Here is a 24,824-nt window from a genome sequence, read left to right as displayed (position 1 = left end):
TGTGACCAAACTGGCCTGTTCTGGCAAGCTGGGTGAACAAGGCATCATCCCTGCAGTCTTGGTAAAAGAGAAACTGTTTTGAATTAGTAACGAAAAGTGTTTAATGCATCACTGAGTTTCTGCTGCAGTGAACTAGTGACAGACCCAGTGACTAGTTAAATCTGAAAATAACAAATCTCAAATTCAAATGACATTCAAAAGTTTCATGAGAGACTTTCAGTACTTTCCACCTTCTCTTCTGAACTACAAACTTTGGTCAGTTCAAGACAAATCAACGATGCTGTAATATGTAGGTTTTGTGAGTTGGTAGTTGCAGTAGGGCTGAGGTTTTAATTTCAGATTTTTATCAGGGTTTTCTGCTCTCAGTGCTTTCCATAGACCTGTCCTAAGAGCCACGAAACTTGTGCTGATGTATAGTGATTCAATGTACTGTAAACTACACAAGAGGCTTCAGTTTCATGGCTGTGTGAAGCTTTTGTGTAAATGTTTTTAGTGGTGTCAATTGAGAAGCTGAACTCAAAGTTCAGTTGAGCATTAGGGGTATCAACTGAAAGCTCAATTTGAGTTACTTGCTTGTTGAGGCTGGTTCATTTCACCGGAACATTTTAAACAAACTTTGTGAAGCAGTGCAGTATTATGTTTCTTATTTCATGGATGGCGAAACTGAGGCACAAAGCTATGGAGTTTCTTACCTTTCTAATGACGTTGGGAATGTTAACAGAACATGGAGCTCCAGACACTGCTGCTGCTGTGTTATTGACTGTTGTGTGCTGCTCCTTGTCTAGCAGGGGAGTCTAGTTTGTCAAAGGGAAGGGGTTTTGTCTCATCATTGAGGAAGGAAATGGATTTAAATGTCAAAGGTTGGGAAAGCCATTGTCTCCCCTTTCATGGCAGTCAGCATGTCATACTCCTCTGCTTACCAAATAAATGAAACTATAAAGGAAATGGTAGTTTTGGAAAAAAAACCCCAGCACTGTAATCCAGAGCATCTGTTTTCTACTGTATTTTTTCCCCTGGTCTCTTTTTATAATTTACATCCAAAGCATGAAGTGACAGAATTTGGCAGACTCGGATCTGTACAGTAGAGCTTAATGGTTTTTTAGCAGGGAATAAATAAAGCCCCTCAAGCCTGCTTAGTTCTCACCCATGCACGTGAGCAGGGAGAGGGGGAAGGAGTGTTGTATTTTTCTTGGAAAAAGACCTTTTTGGTTTCTCCTAATCTGGCACCTGGAGGTCCAGCTGTGCTGGCTTGAGGCTGTGTGTAGCCTTGTGCATGGGAAGGATGATGGACAAGCCGCTGTAGAAGTTGAAATGTTTCACGTCTCTACAGGCACTATGTATGGCTATATTTGTGAATAGTGGCAGGGCGCAGTTGGAGCTGGAATTACTCTTCAAACAATGATTTGCCAATAGTGCTGCAGTCTGGGCTGGTTTCTGTTGCGAGTCGTGGGGAGGGCCAGCACCGCGTGGATTTTCCAGCTTTGCTTGCTCGAGCTACAGCAGCCATGGAGCCATCATTGCCTCCTGTCTCCATGAGCTGATTGTAAATTATTTTTCCTGGTTTGAGCTCTGCACATGGCCTGGAAATGTGTCACTCTGGTTATGTTTGGCTTGGTCTTCTGCTAATTTATACCAGTTTCTACTTCAATATATTTCCATTAGCTTAATTCAATGGCAGGATTTCTAATTTACTTGGGTATAAGTAGGAGTATTGGGTTCATTACTCCTAATAGTTTAGTAATCTTGATTTATTTTTGTTCTTCAGTCACACAAATGCCAAGGTTAACTTGCTCTTAAACACTTGATTTTCTAGGACATAAAATGATTCCATATTTAAAGAAGAAAATAGAGGACAGTTTTACTCTGCAAAGTGGTTTAGACTGGGGGATGGTGGGTTTTATTTGTTTGGATTACAGAACTTAGAAAATGCTGGGTTAATATTTGAGAACTGAAAGATTTAATTTGCCCTCACTGGTACTCTTGGATCCTCTGGATTCCTCAGCTGTGGATTGAGAGCTGATATGGAGTGGCACATACTTGGCCCAAAATATTTCCAGTGCCCCTAGTAATAAGTGATTTTAATGGAGAACTTTTCACAGCAGAGGACTCAGAGATATAGTCTGTGCTTTAATAAAGATGCTATGTCTCCACAGTGTACATTAGTCAGTGAGTTAAACAAGCATCAACATTAAAACAGACATTATCCCCTGCAGTGTATTTTCTTAGTGCTTTGTCCATTACAGCTTTCAAATGGTGAGGTTTCTAGTCCTTCCTGTTGGAAACAGCTCTTTTCTAACATTTATTGCAGATATTTTCCTAGTGTCTAGCATAAAATTGTGCTTTCTTCTCTCCTCCTGCCCTCCCCAAATGCTCAGTGGAATGCAGTGATGGTGTTTACCGTGCATGAACCCCTGGAAGCAGTTCCTGCACCTTCCTTAGCTGTTCTTTAACAAAGATACATATAATCAGACCTTTTAACCTTTCCTCATAAATCAGTCCATCCAGCACATTAATCACTTCTGTTGCCTTCTTCTGAATTCTCTCCAATTTGTCATCATCCTGTGGCTGGGGACAGCTCGGTGACCGCAGCCCTGCACAGAGGTTCAGTACCAGCCCACTGCATCCAGAGATCAGGATTTATCTATTTTGTCCCTCTTTCCTTTTGCTTCATTCCCAGTCAGAATATATCTCCTACCCATTCTGCATAATCACTTCTTTAAAACATTTATGGAGATAATTTGCAGTCTTACAGACCCTCTGTCATTCTCTGATACTGACTTAGCAGAGCCTGATAGGGCAAGGGATTGAATGTGACACTTTGTGTCTCTCCCTCCCTTCCTTCCCCTACTCCCCTCCCCAAAATAAACTACACAACTCTTCATTTGGTGCATATGCTCATATTGAATGTGAGGAAAGAGGTAGCATTAGAGAGGAAAAAAAGATGCTGAAAATATAATTGCCTAATTGTGTATCCTAAGTAGTGCAGGCAGCAGGGGCGGCCCTGACTGGAAGAAATCAGAGGGTCACTAATTCATACTGCCAACATCCTAATTAGCTGTGCAAATGTAATGTTTATATTGTTGGGGATGGATTACAATATCCATTGTAGAATGGAAAGAAATAAATGAATTGTGTCAGTGGAGCTATGTAGAAAACACTCCTGCCACCCCATTAAACCATGAGAAGTAGCTTAGCTACTAAAAAAAGTTTGTTTTCAGGCTGATGCGCAAGTCTAATTGGGTTTCCAAAGAAAGGAACATGTTTTAATTATTAATTAGAAATCAGATGAGTAAAAGAGTAGAAATCTGCTTCAGCTGGAGGTTTTGCTCAATGCTGGATTTCTCCTTAATAAGCTGAAACATTCCAGGCCTGCCTTAGTTAGCGGTTGGGTGCAGTGGCTTTACTCGGGGGGTAGACATCTTAATGCTCATGTAATTATCATGTAATTATTTTGTAATGTGGGATCAAAATTTTGCATAGATGGCATTCTTTCACTGAACTTGAAAAATAAAGAAAGTTGTGTTCATTAATGCAGTGATTCAGTAATTTTGGTCTAAGAAGCAGGGTTCCCTCATCCTCCTCCCTATCTCTTTAAGACACAAATATTTTGAAACAGTTTTAGAGATGGTGACCTCAAGATGAATAGAATTATTTAATTTAGATTTTGTTGAATATTTATCAGGTTTCTTGTTGGTAATACTGCCTTTCAACAGAAGTGTCAAGTGGGTTGCAATTATCATCAAAGCTGATAGGTACAAATAAGCAATGATCCTGTCTGCTATCACAGGGTGTGCGGGTTCATAAAGGGGAATTCTTGTGGAAGTCTCTTTCTCCCTATGAATTTTCCTCCCTGTTGCCATTGAACTTCTGGAATCAAAGTTGTAAAGACTGATAGACTTTGTCAGAAGATGTTAAGTGGATTATGGCCCATCATAATAAATATTCCCTGTGGAGAGAGAGGGTATGTTCTCATGAACAGAGAGTATGGAGCTGCCTCTTTTGACTTGTGCTTTCTAGTGCCTAGAAGTACTCTTGAGCAGAGTTCTGCTCTGTTTACAACTGCACACAGCTTGTCTTCACAGATGAAAATGTTATTGGGCCAGTGCTGTAGCTCTTATGGCTGAAAATCACTGGCAGCCTGGATCCAAGCTGAATCACAGGTTAGACCTGACAAGTTAAAGAACATAGCAAGAGCTGCTGGCTCTTGAGTTGCCAGATGTTTGTAGATCCATGTGTGTCAGAAGGGGAACTGCCCATTATATGTCTCAGCTTTAACAGGAAAAGGGGATGGGAAAGAAGAGCATATGACTCCATATGGCTCCCTCAGTGTGGCAGTAAATCCTTGTGTTAGTGGGGTGCAACTGTGAGGAAATACAGAGCTGTCTCCTGATGTTGCTGTTTCATAGCAAAAAATCCATGGAGGAGATGGGGAGGATATAGCTAATGTGGAGTGGATGGCTTCCTTTGGGGTTATGGCTTCCATGAACTTGTAGATGCAGCATTATAATAAACAAAATATCTGACTTAACAGAGCAACCATTAAGAACATTTAAATTGGTATTTTTTCATGCATCTGCTGAAGTTATTATGTTTGAAAATGTTTGGTTTGTATTCACAAAAGAAGTAAAATTTCCTGATTGTGGGCAATTTAGCACCTGTTTCTGCCTATAAGACTCAATATACCTTTTCCAAAACCTTGTTTTAAGAAGGAAAAAGATACTTTCTTAGTTGTTCTTTATCACTGCACCATGCTGTCCTACCCCTTCTCTGTAGTTTATTTACATGATGTTTAGTTGTAAAGGATCCGACAAAGATAGATACCAGTATCAAGAAGGGGCATTATGATTTGTGTTCCTACCAAGAGGTAATTCTGCTTGTGTGAATTGTAAGGCAGCTTTGGTCTCCCCTCCCTACTAACAAACCTTTCCCTATTAGCAAAAAGGAAACCACCCTCCTGACTTGTATTCTCCCAGCAGAAGTCAGGTTAAGCTTCATAGTGTAGTGGAAGTAACAAGTAATTAAGAATAGCAAGCAATTGTGATTAAAAACTCAAAAGAAAACCTTCACTTTCAAGGGGCCATATGTTGGTAAAAGTGCTCCCCAGCTGAACCATATGGATGGGTGGAATGTGGGATCTCCTGCACATTGGGAAGAGGCTGTAATAATTTGTGACTTGACATATTATTGCCATGCTTCCTTTTGATCATGCCAGACATCCACAGGTCTCTGTCACATCCTTGTAGGAGAATGAACATGGGTCTCTGCAAACTAAGTATCTTAGTTTCAGAGTTAAAAGCAAGTGTGCCTTTAATTAAAGCAAGACCAGCTTCTAACAGAAGTTGCCTTGGTCAGATGATGCAGTCAATGATCCTGTCCCCTCCCCTCTCTTGCTGGAACCTGGAAAAACAGTTGCAAGTACCATTTTGAAGTCTGTTTTGCCAAGTGTCTGGCAAATACTTAATGTCAAAACATCCATCTTTTCACTCTGTGGCCAAAGAACGAGCCCAACTCACTCACATCTTCATTAGTCAAACGAAGAAGGCTAAACACACCATCCAGTAAAATGCTTTAGCTTCAGAAGTGGAACTGGTCCTTTATTTTGTGGAGGCTGCTTTATCCCTTTGTGGAAAAGGAAGCACAAAGTGCTGCTGTAGAGCAATAATAGAGATGTATTAAGTCTTTAATCAACTTCAGCAGCTTCATGGAGACCTTGCAACAGGGTTTTAGGCTGAGATTTGTAGAAGAGTGCGCAGTGATATCTTAGAAAGGGACATGATGACACCTTGTGTGTGTGTGGGAAGGAACTGCTGACACTGACATCTAATATCTTGAATATATGTTCTGCTGTTGCACCTCCTGGCACAGCCTTGGTAGTTTCTTCATCCACTGCAACTTCAGGAAGCTCATCTGGTTGTGTGGCAGAGGATGTGATTAGCAGCAGTGGCATGTGCCTAGCGCTGCTGTGTGATTTGCAGAGGTACTTGTGAGATGCCTGAAGGGTGTTTATGCTCATGTCGCCATTTTCAGTAATCAACTCTTATTGATTTTTTTCACAAGAAGTCAAAGTTATTTTATGGGAAAATATTAGGGAGTTTTCTCTTTGATCAATGGATTTTTGATTTCTAAAACTTGCAGCAACTTAGAAGCTTTTTTACTTTGTGTCCCCCTGTGCTTCAGCACACACATAAACCCATCTTTGAACTAGTCTGGGAAGTGTTTGACATGGAACATTTGGTGATGTATTGTTTTTCTTCATGAGCCATCAATGGAACAACTTGCTGCTTCCTCCTTGCATGAAAAAGTTGGCCCACCTCAATCACCCTTAGCACCAGTGGACCCCAACCCATCCAAAACAACTTCCATATCTGACTTGCATGCAGGCAGCATCAAGTTTAGGAGGTCAGTAGTATGGTTTGCAAGTTCTTGCATTACACATTATCAGGAGAAATGTTTCTAATGGAATACAGAGTCAAACACAATCAATAAATTCAGGCCCTATAGGTACAGATTTAGGTACTGTTTATTCTTCCTGGTTTAGAGAAGCTTTTGCAGCCAGCTGCCCTGCAGTGGGCTAATGCTGGCTGGCTGCCAGATGCCCACCCAGCTGCTCTCTCTCTCCCCAGCCTCAAGAGGACTGGCAGAGAAAATAAGATGAAAAAGCTGAGCTGACATAAAGACAGGGAGATGGCTTGGCAATTACTGTCATGGGCAGAACAGACTCGATTTGGGGGAAACAAACCTAATTTTCCTCCATGCCCCAGGAGTGCTGGGCAGTGGGGGGTTATGGCCAGTCCAGTGATGGTCAGTCAGCGGTGGGTCTGTTGTGGAGCCAGCTGTATCCAGCACAGGGCAGGCCCTGACCCCTTCTCACTAAGCCCCCCTGCAGCCCCAGAGCCCAGCCTGGCCAGCACACCCAGCCCACACTCACATTTCCACCCTGTGCTGTGTGTGCAGCAAGGCCCAGCCAGCCTGACCCCTGCCCTCCAAGCAGATGTCTCCAACTTTTCTTGCCTGCTGTCAGGGTAAGTAGGTGATGGGCTCTCACATGAATGTTGATCCTGAGCCTGGCTTGTGGAGGTCCCCTTTGATGTTTTATTTTGGCTACTTGCCAGGGGGTCCAATTTTTAAAGCACAGGGGTAACGATCAGATTATTTTTATTATCCCTGCTTCAGAATTCACTGTTCTGCAGACATCGTTTCCTGCGCTCTTGCTGGGTAGCAAAATGTCCCCAAGAAGGACACACCACCAGATGCAAGATCTGTTTCAGTGTTGCTGGGAGGAATAACACAAGGACTGCAAAAGTTGCCTGGCTGTTCAAATAGTAATGTCACAAAATGTGGCTTGCTCTTCACTGCTTTCCTCATTTAGCCATCCCAGAGCACTATTTGGAAACAAGCACAATGCACCTGGTGGGTTAAGAAAAGCCTTCCTTGCTTTTGTTCTGGATACCTGGGGATGTGTGTGAGCGTGTTGTGGTGCAAGAGTAAGTGTATGTTGTAGAAAAACTCAGCATAGAATTAATACCTGCCTGGAGGTTTCTATGTACTTAGGTGGGAAATTCAGCCTTATCAATCATTCTTTGTGTTTCACTCTTCAGAATAAGTACCGTTCAGATTTATGGGCTGCCTAATTTATTAATCTGAGTAAAAAGAAGACAAAGATATATCTGATTCATTGAATATAATCTTTTGGGCAGATCAGGAAGATGAAGAAAAATACTGAGCGCTGGCTTGGAATAGAAATCTTCAAATATTATCATTTGATCTAGAAATAAACTGGCAGAGCACAAAGGTTGCCTACATTTAACATTCATAGCATTTTACTACTAGATACAGTGCTTACCTCAGATGTCAGAAAATAAGAGACTTTGCACAAAAGCCGGGTTTTATTCATTTTGTGACACTCTTCCTAATGCTACCCAAACCAGCATGCGTTGGTCTAATTGCCCTTCTGTATCTCCATTTTTATATCACTGTAGGTCTTTGGAATTTGGAAATTCTTGATTACCCTGTGTACTGTAACATTTGAAACTGTGCTTAAGCCTAACTGTATTTTGATGTCCCTGCTTGCTTTAAATGGCAGAAGCACTGAATATAAATTAGAATATATTAGCATTTTGCTGACTTAAAAGATGACATGTATTGTGAAGCATAAAGAGTTAATCTTAGACTTTTAGCTCTGAGCTTACTTTATTGAGCTTCTGCATACACGTGTTAATTTTCTCAGATGAGGGATAATGGATGTCACTTGAGAAAACAATACTGATTTGGGTTCTTTCATAGTTTGTGGGTTTATGTCCCACATGGTATAGAAGCAGGCTCTGGGAGATTGCCTGAAATATGCCTGGCCTCTCAGCTGCACTAAAAATAATTCCTGCTTCCCTTATTTCTAGAAGTAATTCTGAGATGCTGCAAACCTTTACCAGCTCCTTGTTTAGGAAAAAAAATTCTCTTCAGCTTTCAAATAACAATAAGGGAATGGTCTTTAGGTGTGACTGTTGTATTTCCTTTGTAAAAATGCATGTGTGTTGTGGATTTTCTTTTTGTTTTGTTATGAAGCATTCTTGATTGGGTGACCTTTCTTTGAGAGAAGCAGTTCACATTGGATTTTGGCAAAATGGGTTTGATCATTCTTGCTTTACTAAGCACTAGCACCTAGATGACAGTAATTCACCCTCTAATACCCCCACAAAACCTATTTATGCAGAACTTGACATGATTTGCAGTCCCTGTAAAGGAGGAATATAGGACTTAAGCAGTGCCTAGAATTATTTTTTTGACCTCCATTTAAGTTATTGGAAGTATTAGGCTCTTCAGACAGCTAACCTGTCCTCTAACCTGGCACTTAGCACCTTATACCAGAGCTGCACTATCAGTTCTGTGCCATTCGTGTGTCTCCCTCCTAACCTGAAGGTGGAAAAATTGTAAGGGAAATTGCTGCCCAGCAATGGAGAGTTTCAGGCAGCCAGTTAAATTTATTTTAGTAGTGATAATAGTCCAATGTAAGGCAACACAATCAGAACCTCTTTATTAATATTTGCTGACCATTGTCCATTTGAACTGTAACACACTGCCTGTGAATGCCAATGAGCATCCCAGTGTCAGGGAACCCATTTGAGCTTTGTGATCTGCAGCACATACAGGTACAGAGGTGTTACATTATTTGTTTGTTTCTGGAAACAGAAAAAAATGCCAGCAACTAATAGATTCTAGAGATTTTTTTTTTCCAACACCAATTTTAAAGAAGTGTGTGAATGGAAAAATTAGTTTCTGAGAATTCAGATAACATCTGCATTAATATGGTATATTGTAAGGATCGTTAATGTTCAGAGTATATTATCAGGTGTTTTCTAATGCACTTTTGATGAGCTGTAATGATGCTTGCTGTAGTGTTTTTTCATCTCTACTCTCCCTCCCTTTTTTTTTCTGCTTGATTGTAATAATGACTTAACCCAGGTGGTAGACTCTATCCAGAAAGTGCCCAAGGGAAATATTATTCCCCAGTACCAGCAAACATCACAGATAGTCATTGAGTTCACTATGAAGTTTCCTCAGGAGGGAAGATCTTGGATCTCCCCTTGGGTATCTGGACCTGCCCCACATTTGCAGTGTAATAATCTGGCTTTGGGATGAGATGGAGAAATGGCAGAGAGAAACAAGATGAAAAACATAAGTGGAAGGGAAGGAAAATGACTTTTGAAATGACTGCTTTTTGTTAGAATATAACTTGTCATAGAATAAGGTCCTGGAAAGTATTTGGATCATTTTGAGATTATTATTAAAGAGCACAGTGCAGTTTCAAATGACAAGGGTGAGTGCAAGGATAGAGATTCTTCCCTTTGGATATCTCAGGGTATTGGTTGGTTATGATCCTGCTAGAAAATACTTGTTTTTTGGATATGACTGATATTTGTCCTTAATATTTGTCTTTTGTAGCTCCCTTAATCTGCATTATCAGCCAGGAAATGTATTTTAAAGCTCTGGTTCCCTGGTCCTTGTTATGCCACCCAGTTGAACAGAACAGCAAGCTTTAAATAAATGTCAAGGATATGCTGTAGCTTTGTCAGGTAGACAAGTGAAAAACTGAAAATGCAGGCAATGGTGATAGAAAAATACTACACATGCTTTTCAGCTGAGCAAAGTCTTTGTAGTAGTGGGTGTGCAGAGTGTCTGGTATCACTCACTCTGTGCCCTTAGGATTTACTGGCAGTAGCCAGCACAGGCACCACAAGCAAGAGTAAATCACACTGGTTGTTCAAAAGATGGTCTCTTCTAAGTTTACCCAGGTTTACATGCATGTGAGAAGAAGGGGCTTCTTTGTTTTCTTGTTTTTTCCAAACCTCTGTTTCATTGTTTGTAAAAGAATTCAAAAATAAAGTACCCAGGAAGAAAATTATGCTGTTAGGTAGCTTTTGGCTATGTTATATTGAAAGCTATACTTTGCAAATGTAATCTGTAGCAGCAAACGGTGTACAAAGGAAAAGGAGTCATGTTGTTGCACACAATGTTTTTCATTTTCTGTATAAAAGCTTGTTTAAATAATTTTGTGCCCTCCCTTTTTCACTGCCTTTCTTAGGCAGCTGAGTGCATGCCCCTGTCAGCCCAGGGCCATGCACGTGGTGTGGGGGACCTTTCACAGCAAAGGGGGCTGCAGGGAGGCTCAGGCAGCTCCCCCAGCAGTGGCTGTTTTGCCTGGGACAGGTTTTCTTTGAGGCTGTGCTTTCTGGAATGCTTTGTACCATCTTTTAATCCACCCACATCTGCCCCCTTAATATTCTCCATGGATGGGGCAGGACTAGAAGGGCACTCTGCAAGTCTCCTAAAATGGAAATGAAAAACCTAAGTGATATCTGGCCCAAAACTGTTTTAGATTTCTCTTGGAAAAAAAGAGGCTTTTTAGTGGTCTTTTACTTCTGGGAGCATGGTTTCCCTCCCCAGTGAGATGCATTTTGTGTCAGCTGTTTCTATATTAAAAAAAAGTCTCCTGAAATAACTGCTTTTGGCTTGTCAGCATCTGGCAGCCCTCTCCTCCTGAAGCAGGCACCACCAAGGTCCCATGAGAGCAGGGAGGGCCCCTCTCCCTGTATGGCCCCTGCAGAGAGGGGGTGCCTGGGGTCACAGGTGGGGCAGCCCAAATGGATTGCACTGTGCCTGCTTCTCATGTGCCTGGCCCGTGCTTGCACACCACAATTAAATTTCTGCTCTTGTCAGTCCATTAAACCTCCCAAAGTGATTTGTTCTCCCCAGAGAATCACAGGAGAGGGGGTAGAAAAGTAAAAAGAGAAAGGAGAAAAATAAAGAAGGGCTGGCAGGAGGAGAGGACAAACCAAAAATGAGTAAAACAGAGCTGCTGAATCCCATAGCCAAGTATTACATTATAGACTCCCAGTCTGGATATAAACAAAATGTTTCCTTAGAGCAGAACTACATCCAAAACTTAAAAAAAATATTTTCCAGAGGTGAACCAGACATACTCTGTCCTGCCTCAGGAGCAGGAGAAGGTGACTCACCTCTGGCACCTCTCAGCCCCCAGCCCTCTCTCTCCTCATGTCCCCTTTGCAGTGCCAGCAGGATGGTTCTGAGGGGTTGCTGGTGTTGCACAGCTGGATTCTGGGTGGCTCCAGCTGCCCAGGGCAGGTGCCTGGCTGGCCTGGCCTCTGGCTCCTGCAGCAGCTGCATCTCTCACTGCTGCTGGGTGCTCTGTGCAGCTGCCATGTGCCTCGTGGCCCTGATGTGAGCAGCCAGCTTTGCTGTGTATTGATTGTGGGACACTGCTAAGCTGGGTGGGATTTGCAGGCTGCTGGTGAGGCTCACACAGCTCAGTGTCACAGTGGCCACCACGCAGTGGCTTCCCTGAGTGTCCCTCCAAGGGGGCTGAGGACAGAGCAGGACAAGGCTGAGTCTCTTGATGGGTTTCAGGACATCCAGCTTCTTGGTTTTGAGGAGTCCATATGTCTTAAAATATCATCCAGCCAAATGAAACAAAAAATACCATGCTGTAAGAGCACAAATGTTGTCACCAAAGTTAATAGAAGTAAGGAAATTAATACTTATAGTTGACCTCCAATACCTAGGCACAGTGGGGTGTAGCAAGGAAGTAGTTAGAAAGGCACCATGGTGAGCCTTTGCAGTGAATTACCTTATTTTTATTAACTTTCTGACAACCTCAGTGAATTTCCTTTCTTTTTATGAAGTGATTAAAAAACCTAATCAGATCATGTAATTAAAATATATAATTGCACAATCTCAGAGTTTTTCATAATTACTGTACATGGTAAATATTGTTACCTGATAACACTTTGCACAAAAATTCTGATGAATTTGATGGTTAGGAGGTGTTTGATTTCCAGTGTTTGCAATGGAACCTTCTCCAATGGCACTAGATGTTTTAAAATGGAAACTATAGTGAAGCTCTAAAATAGTGACTCAGTTGTCCTTTTTTAAAGCTTTTGTACATATTGGGCAGCTGGTAAGTGTTGACATGGTGTGTTTCTGTGCATTTATAATGGCTGTTTCCTTCATGCTCACACCTCTGCTTCTGTTTTGTTAGGCACCACCCACTGGAAAATGGGTGTTTTGATACAAAGCAACACAGTAAGAAAAAAATCGGATCAAATCCAGTATCTCAATTCCAGCCAAAGAACTGAATTAAAATGAAGTCCCTCTTAAGCCTGTGTACAGTGACTTCAGGGTAGACATGATATTGCAGCCTTCCTGATGTCAGGTAGCTGGGGGCCCTGGACTATGGTTGTGTTCATAGAAAATCCAAAGATGCAAGGTATGATAATCCTAAATAATAGGAAAATTGTTACCCAAAGACAAACAAACAAAAAAAGGTTGTATGTGTCTTTAAAATTAGCTCCCAGGTGTGAGGAAGCATTTACTGAATTTTCATTCATTTGTCCAATTTTGTTTGTTTTGGAAAGGTGAGATGGGCTAAAGATCTTATTTTAGACAGCAACACAGTTTATTTGTGGTCAGAAAACTCTTCTGTCATGAAAATTTTTGCCTTATTGACCAGAACTAAAATTTTAGAAAAGCCTTGAGTAAACATGTAAATAATATGTGAATTGTATCTGGGGAGCCTTGTTCTCTCACTCTCCCATGGGAGACACCAGAGCTGCCCAGTCTGTGCTCCTGTCTGGGCAAGGAGCTTGGGCTGTGGGTCTGGGAAGGGCAAAACCAAACAGATTGCTGGGAGGTGGTGAGGGGTTTTCATTATTTAGGTATATTTAGGACAGTAGGCTTTTTTGCAAATGAAGCTGGTCTGAGCTTTAAAATTCTTTGTGTTGTTTATGAAAACAATAGTTTTTCATTTCCATGGTGGGGGTGTGTATGTTGTCAGCCATTAATTGACTGGAGATGTTTTTTTAACACATCTGGTTTTGGAGGTACAAGTGTGTCTTTTAAACCTCTGATGCCTGATTTCCCAGAGAGATCTTGGTTGTTTATTTTTTATAGAGTCTTTTGCTTTTTCTGTTTTGATTTTGTGACCATTTTTCCTGTGCAGAAAATGTGCCCCTATCCTAAACATCCACCTCCAGCTTCCACCCATGTTTAATTTAGGGGATTCTTCTGTAGAAAGCCTGTACCTTTCTGTAAAAAGAAAGGTACCTTGCTGTACCTTTAGTGTCAAGATGTACTTTTGGAGGGTAAATTCAATCTCTCTCTCCCCAGGGCCTTCTCATTCCTTTTACTGAGTTGTTTAGTCTGTTAACATTCCCAGATACTTTTTTGTAAGTATAACCAGTCCTCATCATGTGGGTAAAGTTAGAGAGAAAGTTATTGACTATAGCTTTTCCCTTTATTTTGTTTAATTCTCTGATATCAGTGCCAATGTCTGTGTGAGTGCTCTCAAATGGAAGGAGTGCTGTTAGCGAGTTGTTGGGGAAACATATATTTGTTTGCAATGCCAAGGCATTTGCTATCCCTCCTTCTCTTCAGGGATAAATTGAGATGATTCACTGTACACTCCAACTCTAATTTTAATCCCATTTAAACAAATAATTGTGCCCTGCACCTTTCCTCGTTGTAAATTCACTCTCTCATGTGTCTGTGGCCAAGGCACAGAGACAGTTACTAACTAGAATAAATCATACAATTCACATTTTGTGGGAAAACCTGCATTGCTAGTTAAACTAGAGCCATCTGAACAGAGAAAATGAGCACCTAAGACTGTAAAACAATTCAGGAGGAAGGTGTCTCTGCTGCAGGGGACAGTGGAAAAGTGGCAAGTGAGGAAAGTGCCCCTGTTCTGGTCTGTGGGCAGTGTGGTGCTTGCAGCTGGGGCTGGGAGCACAGCAGGGATGGAGGGGAGGTTCCTGCCAGGCTCTGCATGGCTCCTGGCAGGAGGGCAGCAGGGCTGGAGGGGCTGTTGTCTCCTGCTTGGATTCGCTCTGGCTCCCCAGCTGCGCTCCCCCCTCCTGCCTGCCTGCACTGATGAGCATCCTCCCTACGGGAGGCTTTCTCCGGAGCGTGGTCGCTGCTGACTGACAACCTGAGAAGCCTCTAAAGAATTTAGAGATTCTTTAAAGTCATTTAGAGATTCAAAAAGTCTCTCACAAACTTGTGGTGTAGGAGATGGGGCACAGCCTGCACTGCTCTCAGTGCTGGGTACCCACAGGAGAGGGATATCCAGTGACATGGAGGTGCTTGCAGTGGGCACCACGGGGCTCATCCCCTGCAGCCTGAACAGGGTCTCAGCAATGTTAGGCATGGGATCCCTCCTTGAGCTGCACCAATGGAGTTGGGAGCTTGAGGAAAAGAGACCTTGGCTGTTGCCACAGCTTTTCTTTTGAACACCTGCGAGCGCAGTCGCACGATTTGTCATCAGGCCCTTCAGTCAAAAGGGCAAAGATGTGTTGGAAGCAGAGAGCAGCTTTTGGTGGATGGTTTTGTTGTGTGGTGCAGTGCAAGTCCTCAGATCACAGATGCTGGGTCATGACGGTTAAACTTGAAAGGACTCTCATGCAGCACATTTGTTGTAGGGAAACACTGGTGTAGCGAGAGCAATCTTACCGGGTGGCAAATGCGTCTGTTTGCTTGCTCGTTTTAAAAGGCTCTTCTTATTTAAAATGGTGGGTACTGTTAGGAAAAAAGAAGTAGCATTACCATACAGCGTGGAATACATGTCTCTCCTAGGCAAGCCATGCTGTTTGACTTTCATCTTGCATAGTAAAAATTCTATAGTTATTTTCTTTTTAAGCCTTTCAGTTATTTCTGTCAGGTATTGATAAGTGGAGAACTTCCTTCCCACCTCTGTTTCATGCAGTTTCCCTCAGGCCAGTTACAAACATTGTGCAGATTCATGGCCAATGTTTATGATAATCAGGAATGTGTTTCATATTCACCATTATGCTGTTACATTTGTGGGTGTTCTTTTTAAATTTTTAATTAATTTCTTAAAAATTGTTCACTAACAAACCCAAAGTCTTAACTAATTGCACTTTGCCCTAGTGCGCACCATCCCTAAGCAATGGGAGATTTATCAGCTGGAGCAAACCCCATTTCCAGTCTTGGGTCAGATGTAGCTGGCAGCTTCTTCAGCTCCAGGGATACCCACTGGGTTCACTGGGGCACACAGGCCCCTCCAAAACCAGGCAGATGGAGGCCTTCAGGGGCTGCACTCACCAGACATGTGGAAGTTGTGATATTTGCAAGTGCAGCTTCATTTCCGTTCATGGTGTTTGCATGAAATCTTAATTCTGAATTCACTAAAGGGACAGGGAATACATGCACCTTTCTGAAAATATCTCTAATAGAACTGGCTATATCTCATATTTATGTCACTTGAATTTTGAGGAGTGTTGAGTAACTGCTGTTCCTATTGAATTCAATGGGATTGCTGTGAATACAAAACACATTTGGAAGTCAGAACAATAATGTGTGTGCATAGCTATAAAACAGGTTACTTGATACTGTTTGTCACATATAATTTACTTTTCTTCCCTTCTTCTTTGAAGGCAGTATAAAATCTGGATGTTGTTGGTTTTTACTGTTTGTTTATTGCTGAGTAATTTCAGCCAACATGTGTTTTTCAGCATTAAGTCTATTCATCATGAACATCAACCCATTGAGAATGAAAGTGCGTCACAGTTTTCCCACCTAGATCAAAATGAGAGTCTGGAACAGCCTCCTTCTTTTTAACTTAACAAGCTGGTTTTATTTCCCCCTGCAACTTGCTCTGATAATATGACCAGCTTTAAGTTCCTCAGGCTGGAAAGCTTGGCAGTAAAGTTCCGTGTAGGGCAGAGTATGAAACATAAGGTTTTTCTCAGGTTTGAAACATGGCAATTGTCTTCTCTTCTACTGAGCACTGATGGAAAATACTAATTTAGAAGCAGAATTCTGTTCTCTGGAAAGTACTTATCATCTGTTAGAGACAGGGACTGCAAACCCATTTTCTTACAGGTCAGGTCACCACATAATATCAGTTGAAGATCACATCACAGAAAGCCATCCTAGCAATGCAGTCAGTTCTCGTGACCTCAGCCAGAGGGCACAGAGCATTTTTGGTCCATTTTCTCACTTCTAGTGGTTCTTTTGGCTCACAGCTGATTCATTACAGAAGAATGGAAACAGCTCTGCAGAAATGGAAAGGCCATTCTAGTATTCTCTACCAGCACAGAAGCAGATAGCCATTTGTCTTAGTAGTGGCAGCAGATTATCAGAGAACTCTTGGCAAAGCTGTCTTTGTCCTAGTTTGCCACTGCCCCAGTTTTAAAGGCACTTGCTTCTCCAGACTGCTGCCCACACCATCAAAATGAGCTCTGACTTGATTCTGCACATGCTGAATATCCTGTGGGAAAGAAAGTGCTGCTTGTGCTTGTCAGTGCTGACTTCCAGGACTCGCTGCTCACTGTGCAGGATATGACCCTTAAATGAATTTTATGAATGAGCTAAATGGATTGTAATTGATGACTTGAAAGTACAATGTGAAATCATGAAAACGAACACAATAAAACATTAAATTAAATCACACCAATCTGGTCCATTAGTGGAGAAAAGTCTGCCTCTTTCTTTTCAGCTTTGCACTCAGTGAGTTTCTGCAAGCAGCAGCTAGTTTGTGTTTCTGGTGCTATGGATATGAACTGAGGGAAAGAGCTGAGTCTGTGTGACCGCACGTGCCTGAGGGTACTCAGCAAAACAGCCTGAGAACAGGTGCCTGCTGTATTTGAGAGCTGCCTGATCAGATGGGAGGGAGGAAATCGTAAATCTAGGAAATTCATCTGATGCATTTCATCCCACCAGAAAGGCTGTCCCACTGGCCACATTTCCACGAGCAGCTCAGTCTCAGGTGTGTGCTGTATGGGAACACCCTCCCTGCTAACAGCAGCCCAACACAAGGAAGGGAAAACATCTCTGTACAGAGATGAGAAAATGCATGAAGTGATGCAGGTATTGCAGAGAGTGCACAGAGGCTGATGTCCTTCCACGGCTCTGGGCTGCATCTTTGGCTCTGCAAAAGGGGTGGTGCAGGGCCCATTCGTGCTGTGATGAGGGCAGGCTCTGCAAAGCTGCTGTGAGGGCTGCTCAGATCACTGCAGCCACCCTGCTTGCATCCCTATGCTTAGATAAAAAAGAAGCTCTTAACTGCTGTGTGTTGTCTCTTTGTTTTGCATAATCAAGTGTTGAAACCGTGATAAATGTTGACATCAAGTAGCCAGAAGTGCAGAATATAATTGTGTGAGGCCAATGAGGTCATATGAAGTTTGTGCTCTGGCTAACATAATATGTAGAAATATTACTAACAATTAGCATAAGTATTGCCATTTATTATAACTAATTTTACAACTAATTATTATAAGTAATAATTATTCTACTAGGATTTTTTTCCTGAGGGCTTTGTCATTCCTAATGTTTGAAAGTTATAGATGTTGGAGCTGAAACCCTAATTCTGTAATATTCTCTCAATGTGACTGTTGCATCCATGTACATCTGTGTGACTCCATATACAGTTTTGTTCTTCTACATCTGTCTTACAACATGCCCTTTTGCTAAATGCTCTGTAGGCATCAAAGCAGGCAAGAATGACACAAGACCCTCTAGGTAGCAGGGTAAGCAGAAGCAGCAAGCTATTAAGATCTTCCTGTTATTTCATTGATGATTTTGTAGGTATCATCTTCTAATCTCATTTAAAAAAGACTGAATGTGCATTTGAATATTTCTGAGGAGAAAATTGCTAAGCAAAATATATATATAATCCTACCATTTTGGTAGGAATAGGGTGAGTTATTATTGATTCACAGAGCACGACAAAACATCACTGCATGAATTAGCAAACAGCTGTTTCTAATTTGAGTTTAGAACTGTACACAGAGGAACTTGTTTTAGTGTTCACTCCTTTCATTTATAATGAATTTTAATTACCGCTACAGGTGAGAAAAATGTAGAAACAAGCTTGTATCTTGTGGAAGAAACAAAGGAGAGACAGATGCTAACAGATTTACAGTCTGTGATAAAAGGAATGTTTTGGTACACTTTACATGTAATTAGAGTGCAGCTGTTTTCAGTCCCAAGTCCATGATGCACAGCAGAATATAGTATCTGCTGCTTTTCCAAAGGGAGTAAAGAAAAACAGTGATTCAACTCTGAAAGCATTTAGTTTATTCCTAGATCTAACATAAAACTTTCTCCTCCAGCCCTATTATGCCATTTATCGAAGCGTGAAATAACTTACTTAATGATATGTTAATTTTTTGTTACCAGCAAAATACTGACTGTTTGACATAAGGAAAAATAATGTTAAAAATAACATTTTATCATCTGCTCAGAATTATGGATCACCCTGTCCATGGTCATTACTGAGCCTTGATATCTCTGCTAATGGGAGACAAGGGCTCAGGCATGCATTACTCTGCCTTAACAAGTTTCTGTATATCAGCTAAGCTTCAATAGACATCTTTGTGTGTACTTTTAACTTGCAGTATAAAAAAGACTAATTAGATGTATCTTTGATCACTACAAAAAGGTTTAAACAAAGACAGCAAGGTTTAAACTGTCTATGTGTAACAGTTATCTGTGGCAGACATCCCAGCAAGTTTAGTGTTTGAAATTCTGCACTACATCTTGTGCTGATTTTGTATTCTAAATACAAAGTTACTCTCTGCATGAGAAGAAAAATCAGATTATATATACTTTCCATTGAGCCAGACGTCTTCCTTGCTTTTTAAAAAAATCACTATAAAATGAATTGCAGTACAAAGCTGAGAAAGTGGGAGAAGAGTCACTAACCTTTGGTAATTTAGTCCAACAAAAATGCTTACCTCATAAGCATGGGATTAGGCATAACTGAATTTTTCTCAAGTCAGAGATAATAATGAAAGCAATGCCTGTGGTGCCACTTACATTTGCACCTCTTAGACTTTTATCCAATTTCATGTTTGCTTTGAACATTTTATACATATACACACAGACACACACACACATATATATATAATAGCATAGTGCCTTCAAGTACAGAACTCTGACCTGTTTGGTGAAGAAGCTGATGTCACTGAAGTGTCAAGCTCTGTGTAGAGTTCTTCAGAGCAGTGTGGATTTCCCAGGCCCTCCTCCCTGCCTTGGCTAAGGGTGGGTTAAGCAACTCTGGGGGACAGTTGCGTGATAGATATTTTTTTGAGGAATAATTATAAATAAGTTGCAGAAATCTTCCTTCTCTCACTTAGTGAAGTGTGCTTGAGTGTGCAGCAGTGCTGGGTGTCAGTCACAGCCCAGCAGTGACAGTGCCATTCAGAGCTAGATGCAGTGTCAAGGACTTGCATTGCCACAGGGGCTGGTGGGTCACAGTCCATTATTGCCTTCTGTGACACAACGAACAGAAATGTTCATTGAAGCTAATAAATGCATAAAAAATCGAGTTTGGAATATTATAGGTACTTCTAATTATTTCTTATAACTGTGAAGGAAATGTGCAGGAAAATGGGACCAAACACTCCAGCAAAATAATTAAGCAAAAAGCTGTTGCAGTGAACTGAAAATGTTGAACTTAAAACATTTGCTGTGTAAACTTGATTTGCATTATTTCACACCAGCACTGCAGTGTAAATGAGCAGCGTATGCTATGTGAGGTTCTTACTATAATCCATTGTAATGATCTATCCCTGGCTTTAATACACAGTGCAGCAATGCAAAATTTACTGTAACCAGTGCTGAGGATTTGTTAGTCCTCAATCTCTGTGTTTTATTCTCATAGTTAAGCATCTGCAATAATAATAATTATTGAAATTGATAGCATTTCTATTGGACTTTCCATCTGAGGATGTCTCAGGGTTTTCACAGCGATACAGAAGTAAGCCCTACAATTTACCCTTGAGAAGCAGATGGCTTTTTGCTATTATGGAGATGAGGAACTGAAGCACAGTTCAGAAGCGTGTCTTATGATGCCAAGCTTGCAAGCGTGTTTTCAAAACTTACTTTTTTGGGTGCAAGAATTCCATCAACTTTTAACACCTTAAAGCATTTTCAGTGCTTTGACCATCTTTAACTTGTGTACCATGGAGGGACTCAGAGAGAACCAGAAGTCTGAGCTTAAACAGCAATCTTTCCTTCAACAATCAATTTGGGGTTTTGTGTTTGTTAATTTAAGTATTTCTCTTGTGTACTAGCTCTGCGCTAGAGGAATAAACTTGATAGAATAAGATCACATTCTAAATCTGACCTCCTTGCTTTATTGTCCCGTATGGAGATGCCTTCTGGGCTCAGGAGGGAAGTCTTAAAGATGTTTCTTTGGCCAGACCCTCGATTTTTCTGATGCCTGGGGCTGGTTGTGCAGGCTTTCCTGAGCCCTGTGGTGCTCAGTCTGTGCTGGTGGCACTGGGAGGAACTGGCCTGCTGTAGTGCCTGGGCCACATTGCAGCGTGCCCGTGCTGTGCAGGGATCACAGAGGCCCTGGGGAAGAGCCCCCTGAGCTCCCCATGTGTAGGGGAGACAGGGGGGGCGATTTTTCAGTGCAGAGGGACCCAGTGATACTCTGATGGTGAACAAGAGCTTTAGGCAAGGACAAACTTCAGGTCCAGGCGAGAAAATGTGGTCTCTGTGCATGTGTTTTGTTCTTGAAAGGAAAAGGAACCAGCTGGGGGTAGCCTGGGTTTGTGCACTTCCTGCCCAGGAATGTGGCCCCCAGGGCTGGGGGAGCTCAGCTGGGGAGCTGAACAAGAAAATGAAGCTCTGCTCAAAGTTCAGCAGGAGTGAACTGTTTCCAGCTACCTGTGGGCAGGGAGATGGGAAGGTGTTTGCAGGGATTGTGAAATTGTGTCTGGTTGATTATATTTCTATTAGCAAAATAACTCTGGAATAATAGATATATCAATGTCAGCAGTGTATGCTGAGATGGCAGTGCTGCTTACTCCTGGCAATCTGTGATGAGCCATTTGTCTCCCTTCTAAGAGAGACCACATCTTTTTAAAACTTCATTTTATTGTTTTAGCTTCATGAATATGTCTCTGAACTTGGCTTGTGTTATCTGGAAGATAAATAGAGAATGAAGTATGATTTATACTACATTTTGGCCAAATTGTTCTTCTTAGAAGGAAAAATACATTTATTGAATGCATTGAGGCTGGAATTAGCTCCTCACTGATGATGATAAATGCTTGCAGTCCTGTAAACGTGCTGAACATTAAGTTGCTAAATTACTGTACCACTTTGAGATTGATTATCAAGAATGGCCCTTTAAGCTTCATGACCTGCACATATATCCTGAGGACTACTGGCATCCTGAAGCTTCTTTAATGCTCTTTTTTTTCCTAATTAAACTTTTTATTGAATTTTCTTACCCTTTTAATACTTGTTTTGATTCTCTTATGCGCAAATGACAAAAGCCTTGCACCAGCCATGTGATTCTCTATTTTAGAACAGTCCCACTTTGCAGGATTAGCCATTTTAATGACTTTAATCTCCTTTTTGAAAGTGATTTTTCTCATTCTGCTACATTCCTTTGATTGCATTAATGTAGAATTATTATTCTAACCATCTTTGCCAGACATGTCATACCACATCTAAAATATATCTTCCCACTAAAATATTACTGTGGTAAAATACCTTAGAATTTTCTCCTCAGTTCATTATAGGTCTTTTCTTCAATTAAATATGGCAAGTTAAAATTAACAGGGCCATTATTCATTCATTCCATAAAGAGATTAATGATATAATGAGTTTTCCCTAATTTCTTCAGTTTAGGTGTTCAGTAATTTAGTATCTTGTTAGTAAGAAATCCAGGTAGGTTGTTTCTGGTGCTTAAAGTTTCTTCTAAAATTCTTTTTGATCTGTAAAAGTATGAGAAAATACTGGAATAAAAAGAATTAAGAAATTAAACATGAAAATTGGTTAAAGGTCTAACTGAAGCTAACAAAATGAGATAATCTTTGCATTCTATGTAAACACTTCCATTTTATGACAAATCCAGCTTTCCAACCTGAGAAATATTATTTTTTTAAAATCCAAATTATATTAGCAAAGGCTTTGTGCTTCACTCACAAAGTAACACTAATACCAGCTTTCTTTGATTTTATTTTCGGAATAGCCCGATATGTTTGAAGAGCTGCAGCTGGAGGGGAACATTCTATTTGAATGTTACACTGTTTTGAGGTAGATCTGTTCATTTCAGAGGAAAAAGAGACTTTCTAGAGATTTGTTCAGTTTGTGTGGTGGGCCAATGTAGTGGTTGGCATACGTGCATATGGATGTAAATAAGTTAAAGCAGTTGGCCCGGCCTGTGTTAGCCCTGGATTTGGCCCATGGCATCTCAGGTTTCCAGCCGAACAATGGAGCTTTATTCGGTGGAGGCGTTTGGAGAGCTCGGGCTTCTCTCGGCGCGGCCCTGCCCGTGTGCGCCGCCGCTCCGCACACGGCACGAGCAGCGCGGCTGCGAGAGGGGGGATATTTCAAATGCACGTGTTCCCACAAACATTTCTGCAAACAGACACGTAAAATTATTATAATTACAGCCAGTAAACCCGAGCGGTAACTAGCAAATGGTTGGGTGCTTTTCCTCTTGTTGTTTTTCTCCTCTCTCCCCCTTTCCGTAGACAGCAGCAGCGGCACAAACGCAACATGTGCTGCCCTAGTTCAGGCCCAGCATCCCCCTCGTGCTCCCCTTTGTCTCCTTGCCCCTGGAGGAGCCCAGCTGGTGAGAGGAGGGAATTAGGCAGCCCTGAGCTACCGGCACCTCCCCGGGGCCCCTAATCCGGGCGCTGGCAGCCGGCTGCCTCTTCCCTCCGACGGCCCGTGGCCGCAGGTCCGTGGGGACGGAGCCCCGGATCCGGCTGGCGGCAAAGCTGGGGGGCGGCGGGGGCCGGGGGCTCCCCGGGGGCTCCGCAAAGCTGTGCTGGCAGCGCGGTGGGCGGCGGAGGTGGCTTAAATTGGGAACATGAGGCTTTGTTGCAGCTGCAGAGAGAGAGAGAGCCGTTCGTGGTCGGGGGACTGAAGCCTGAGAAAAGTTTCCATAAAAATCAGGAGCTCCTTGTCTGTGTTATAGGCTTGGGCTCCGCCACATTTGGAGGAGCTAGTTGAGCGCAAAGACCTTGAGCATCTTGGAGGCGCGGATGCTCGCTGAGAGTCGAGGTGCATTTCGGGAGCAGGGAGAAGCAGCTTCTCGGTGTCCAGCTCTGTCTGGAGCAGGAGGTTTAGATAAACGGGGGGAGCAGAGCTCTCGGGAGCAGGGGGTGCAGAGAGCCTGATCTGGAAAATACACACCCCCATCGTGCAGGAAAAGTTGTTTGGGGTGTGCTTATTTGGTTTAGTTTTTTCCAAGGTCGCTGCTCTCTTTCTTTACCTGGGATGAAAAAGCAGGTGTTTGCCAGAGCAGACAGTGCTGCAGGAGCTGGCTGGTACGGGGGTGATACCCTCACTAGCCGAGCCCTTCTGTCAGAGCTCCTCACCCTACTCGTGCCTTCTCTACTTGTGCCTGCTCTGCCTGGAGACTCTGTAGTTGGCAGGCACGAGGAGTGTGCGTGTGGCAGCCTACACACACAGTTGGGGATTTTTTTATTGGTTTGTTTTAGTAAAAATTGAAGTATTTAAAACATTAAATGTTTTATAAGGACAGTGTATCTCGAGAACTGGCTCCTTTTTGGAATCTCCAAAGGAATCTCCAAATGTTTGCGTGGTCAGCGCCTTCCATCATTTACAGGAACTTTATTTTTGCTTCCTTCTGTGGTTTAGTTTGATATCAGACTAGTGGCAGTTATGTTTCACTCAGCATCTCTGCATTTGTTGGAATTAGGATATTTGAGCTCACTCTCTTCTGTTTCTTGTTAACAATTCTGTTAATGAAAGCTGACAACATTTTATGTATTTTTCCTAAAATGACTGTGGGGCTGCTGGAGTTGATGCTGTGTTTCTTTATGGTTATATGGAATTATAAAATATTTTTCAAAGCTTCATATTGAGTAAAGGAAATAGTTATTAAAACAGAGGCTGGGCCATTTTTAGTTTATCCTGAACTTGATTCTTTTGTGATGTCTAAAGATCTCTAGTGGTGATTTTCCTGGGCTTTAAAAAAATTTGTTCGATTTTGTAACAAGAGAGAAACATTACCTTTTATACAAGTAAACATGGTAATGGTGCAGATCTCTTCTCTGATTTTCTTGAGCTCTCTCAAATCTGATGCTTTTATTTCACCTACATGTTCAGCTCTGCCTTTGAGCAGCCTTTCATTCTGTTACAGTTTTCAGACAGACCTGAAGGATTTTTTTAATGGAGACATTACTTAAAATCATCTTGATGTAGCATTTAACAGACCCACAAATTCACAGGTGATCACTTAACACTGTAGCTTTCTGAAGTGTTTGTATTGCTTCATTGCACATTGTGTTTCGCTTTCT

At 41.9% G+C, this 24,824-nt stretch overlaps 1 protein-coding gene across 10 annotated transcripts in view; it reads left to right on the top strand.

Annotated features, from left to right (window-relative positions):
* ZNF423 (zinc finger protein 423) overlaps positions 1-24,824 on the top strand; it is a 282,260-nt gene that overhangs the window by 158,370 nt on the left and 99,066 nt on the right. The gene's annotated exons all lie outside the window — the stretch shown is intronic.

Source organism: Agelaius phoeniceus, chromosome 12 (assembly GCF_051311805.1).
Source record: "Agelaius phoeniceus isolate bAgePho1 chromosome 12, bAgePho1.hap1, whole genome shotgun sequence".
Taxonomy (NCBI): domain Eukaryota; kingdom Metazoa; phylum Chordata; class Aves; order Passeriformes; family Icteridae; genus Agelaius; species Agelaius phoeniceus.
The sequence above is the reverse complement of the archived record's forward strand: the minus strand, read 5'-3'. Positions and strand labels throughout refer to the sequence as shown.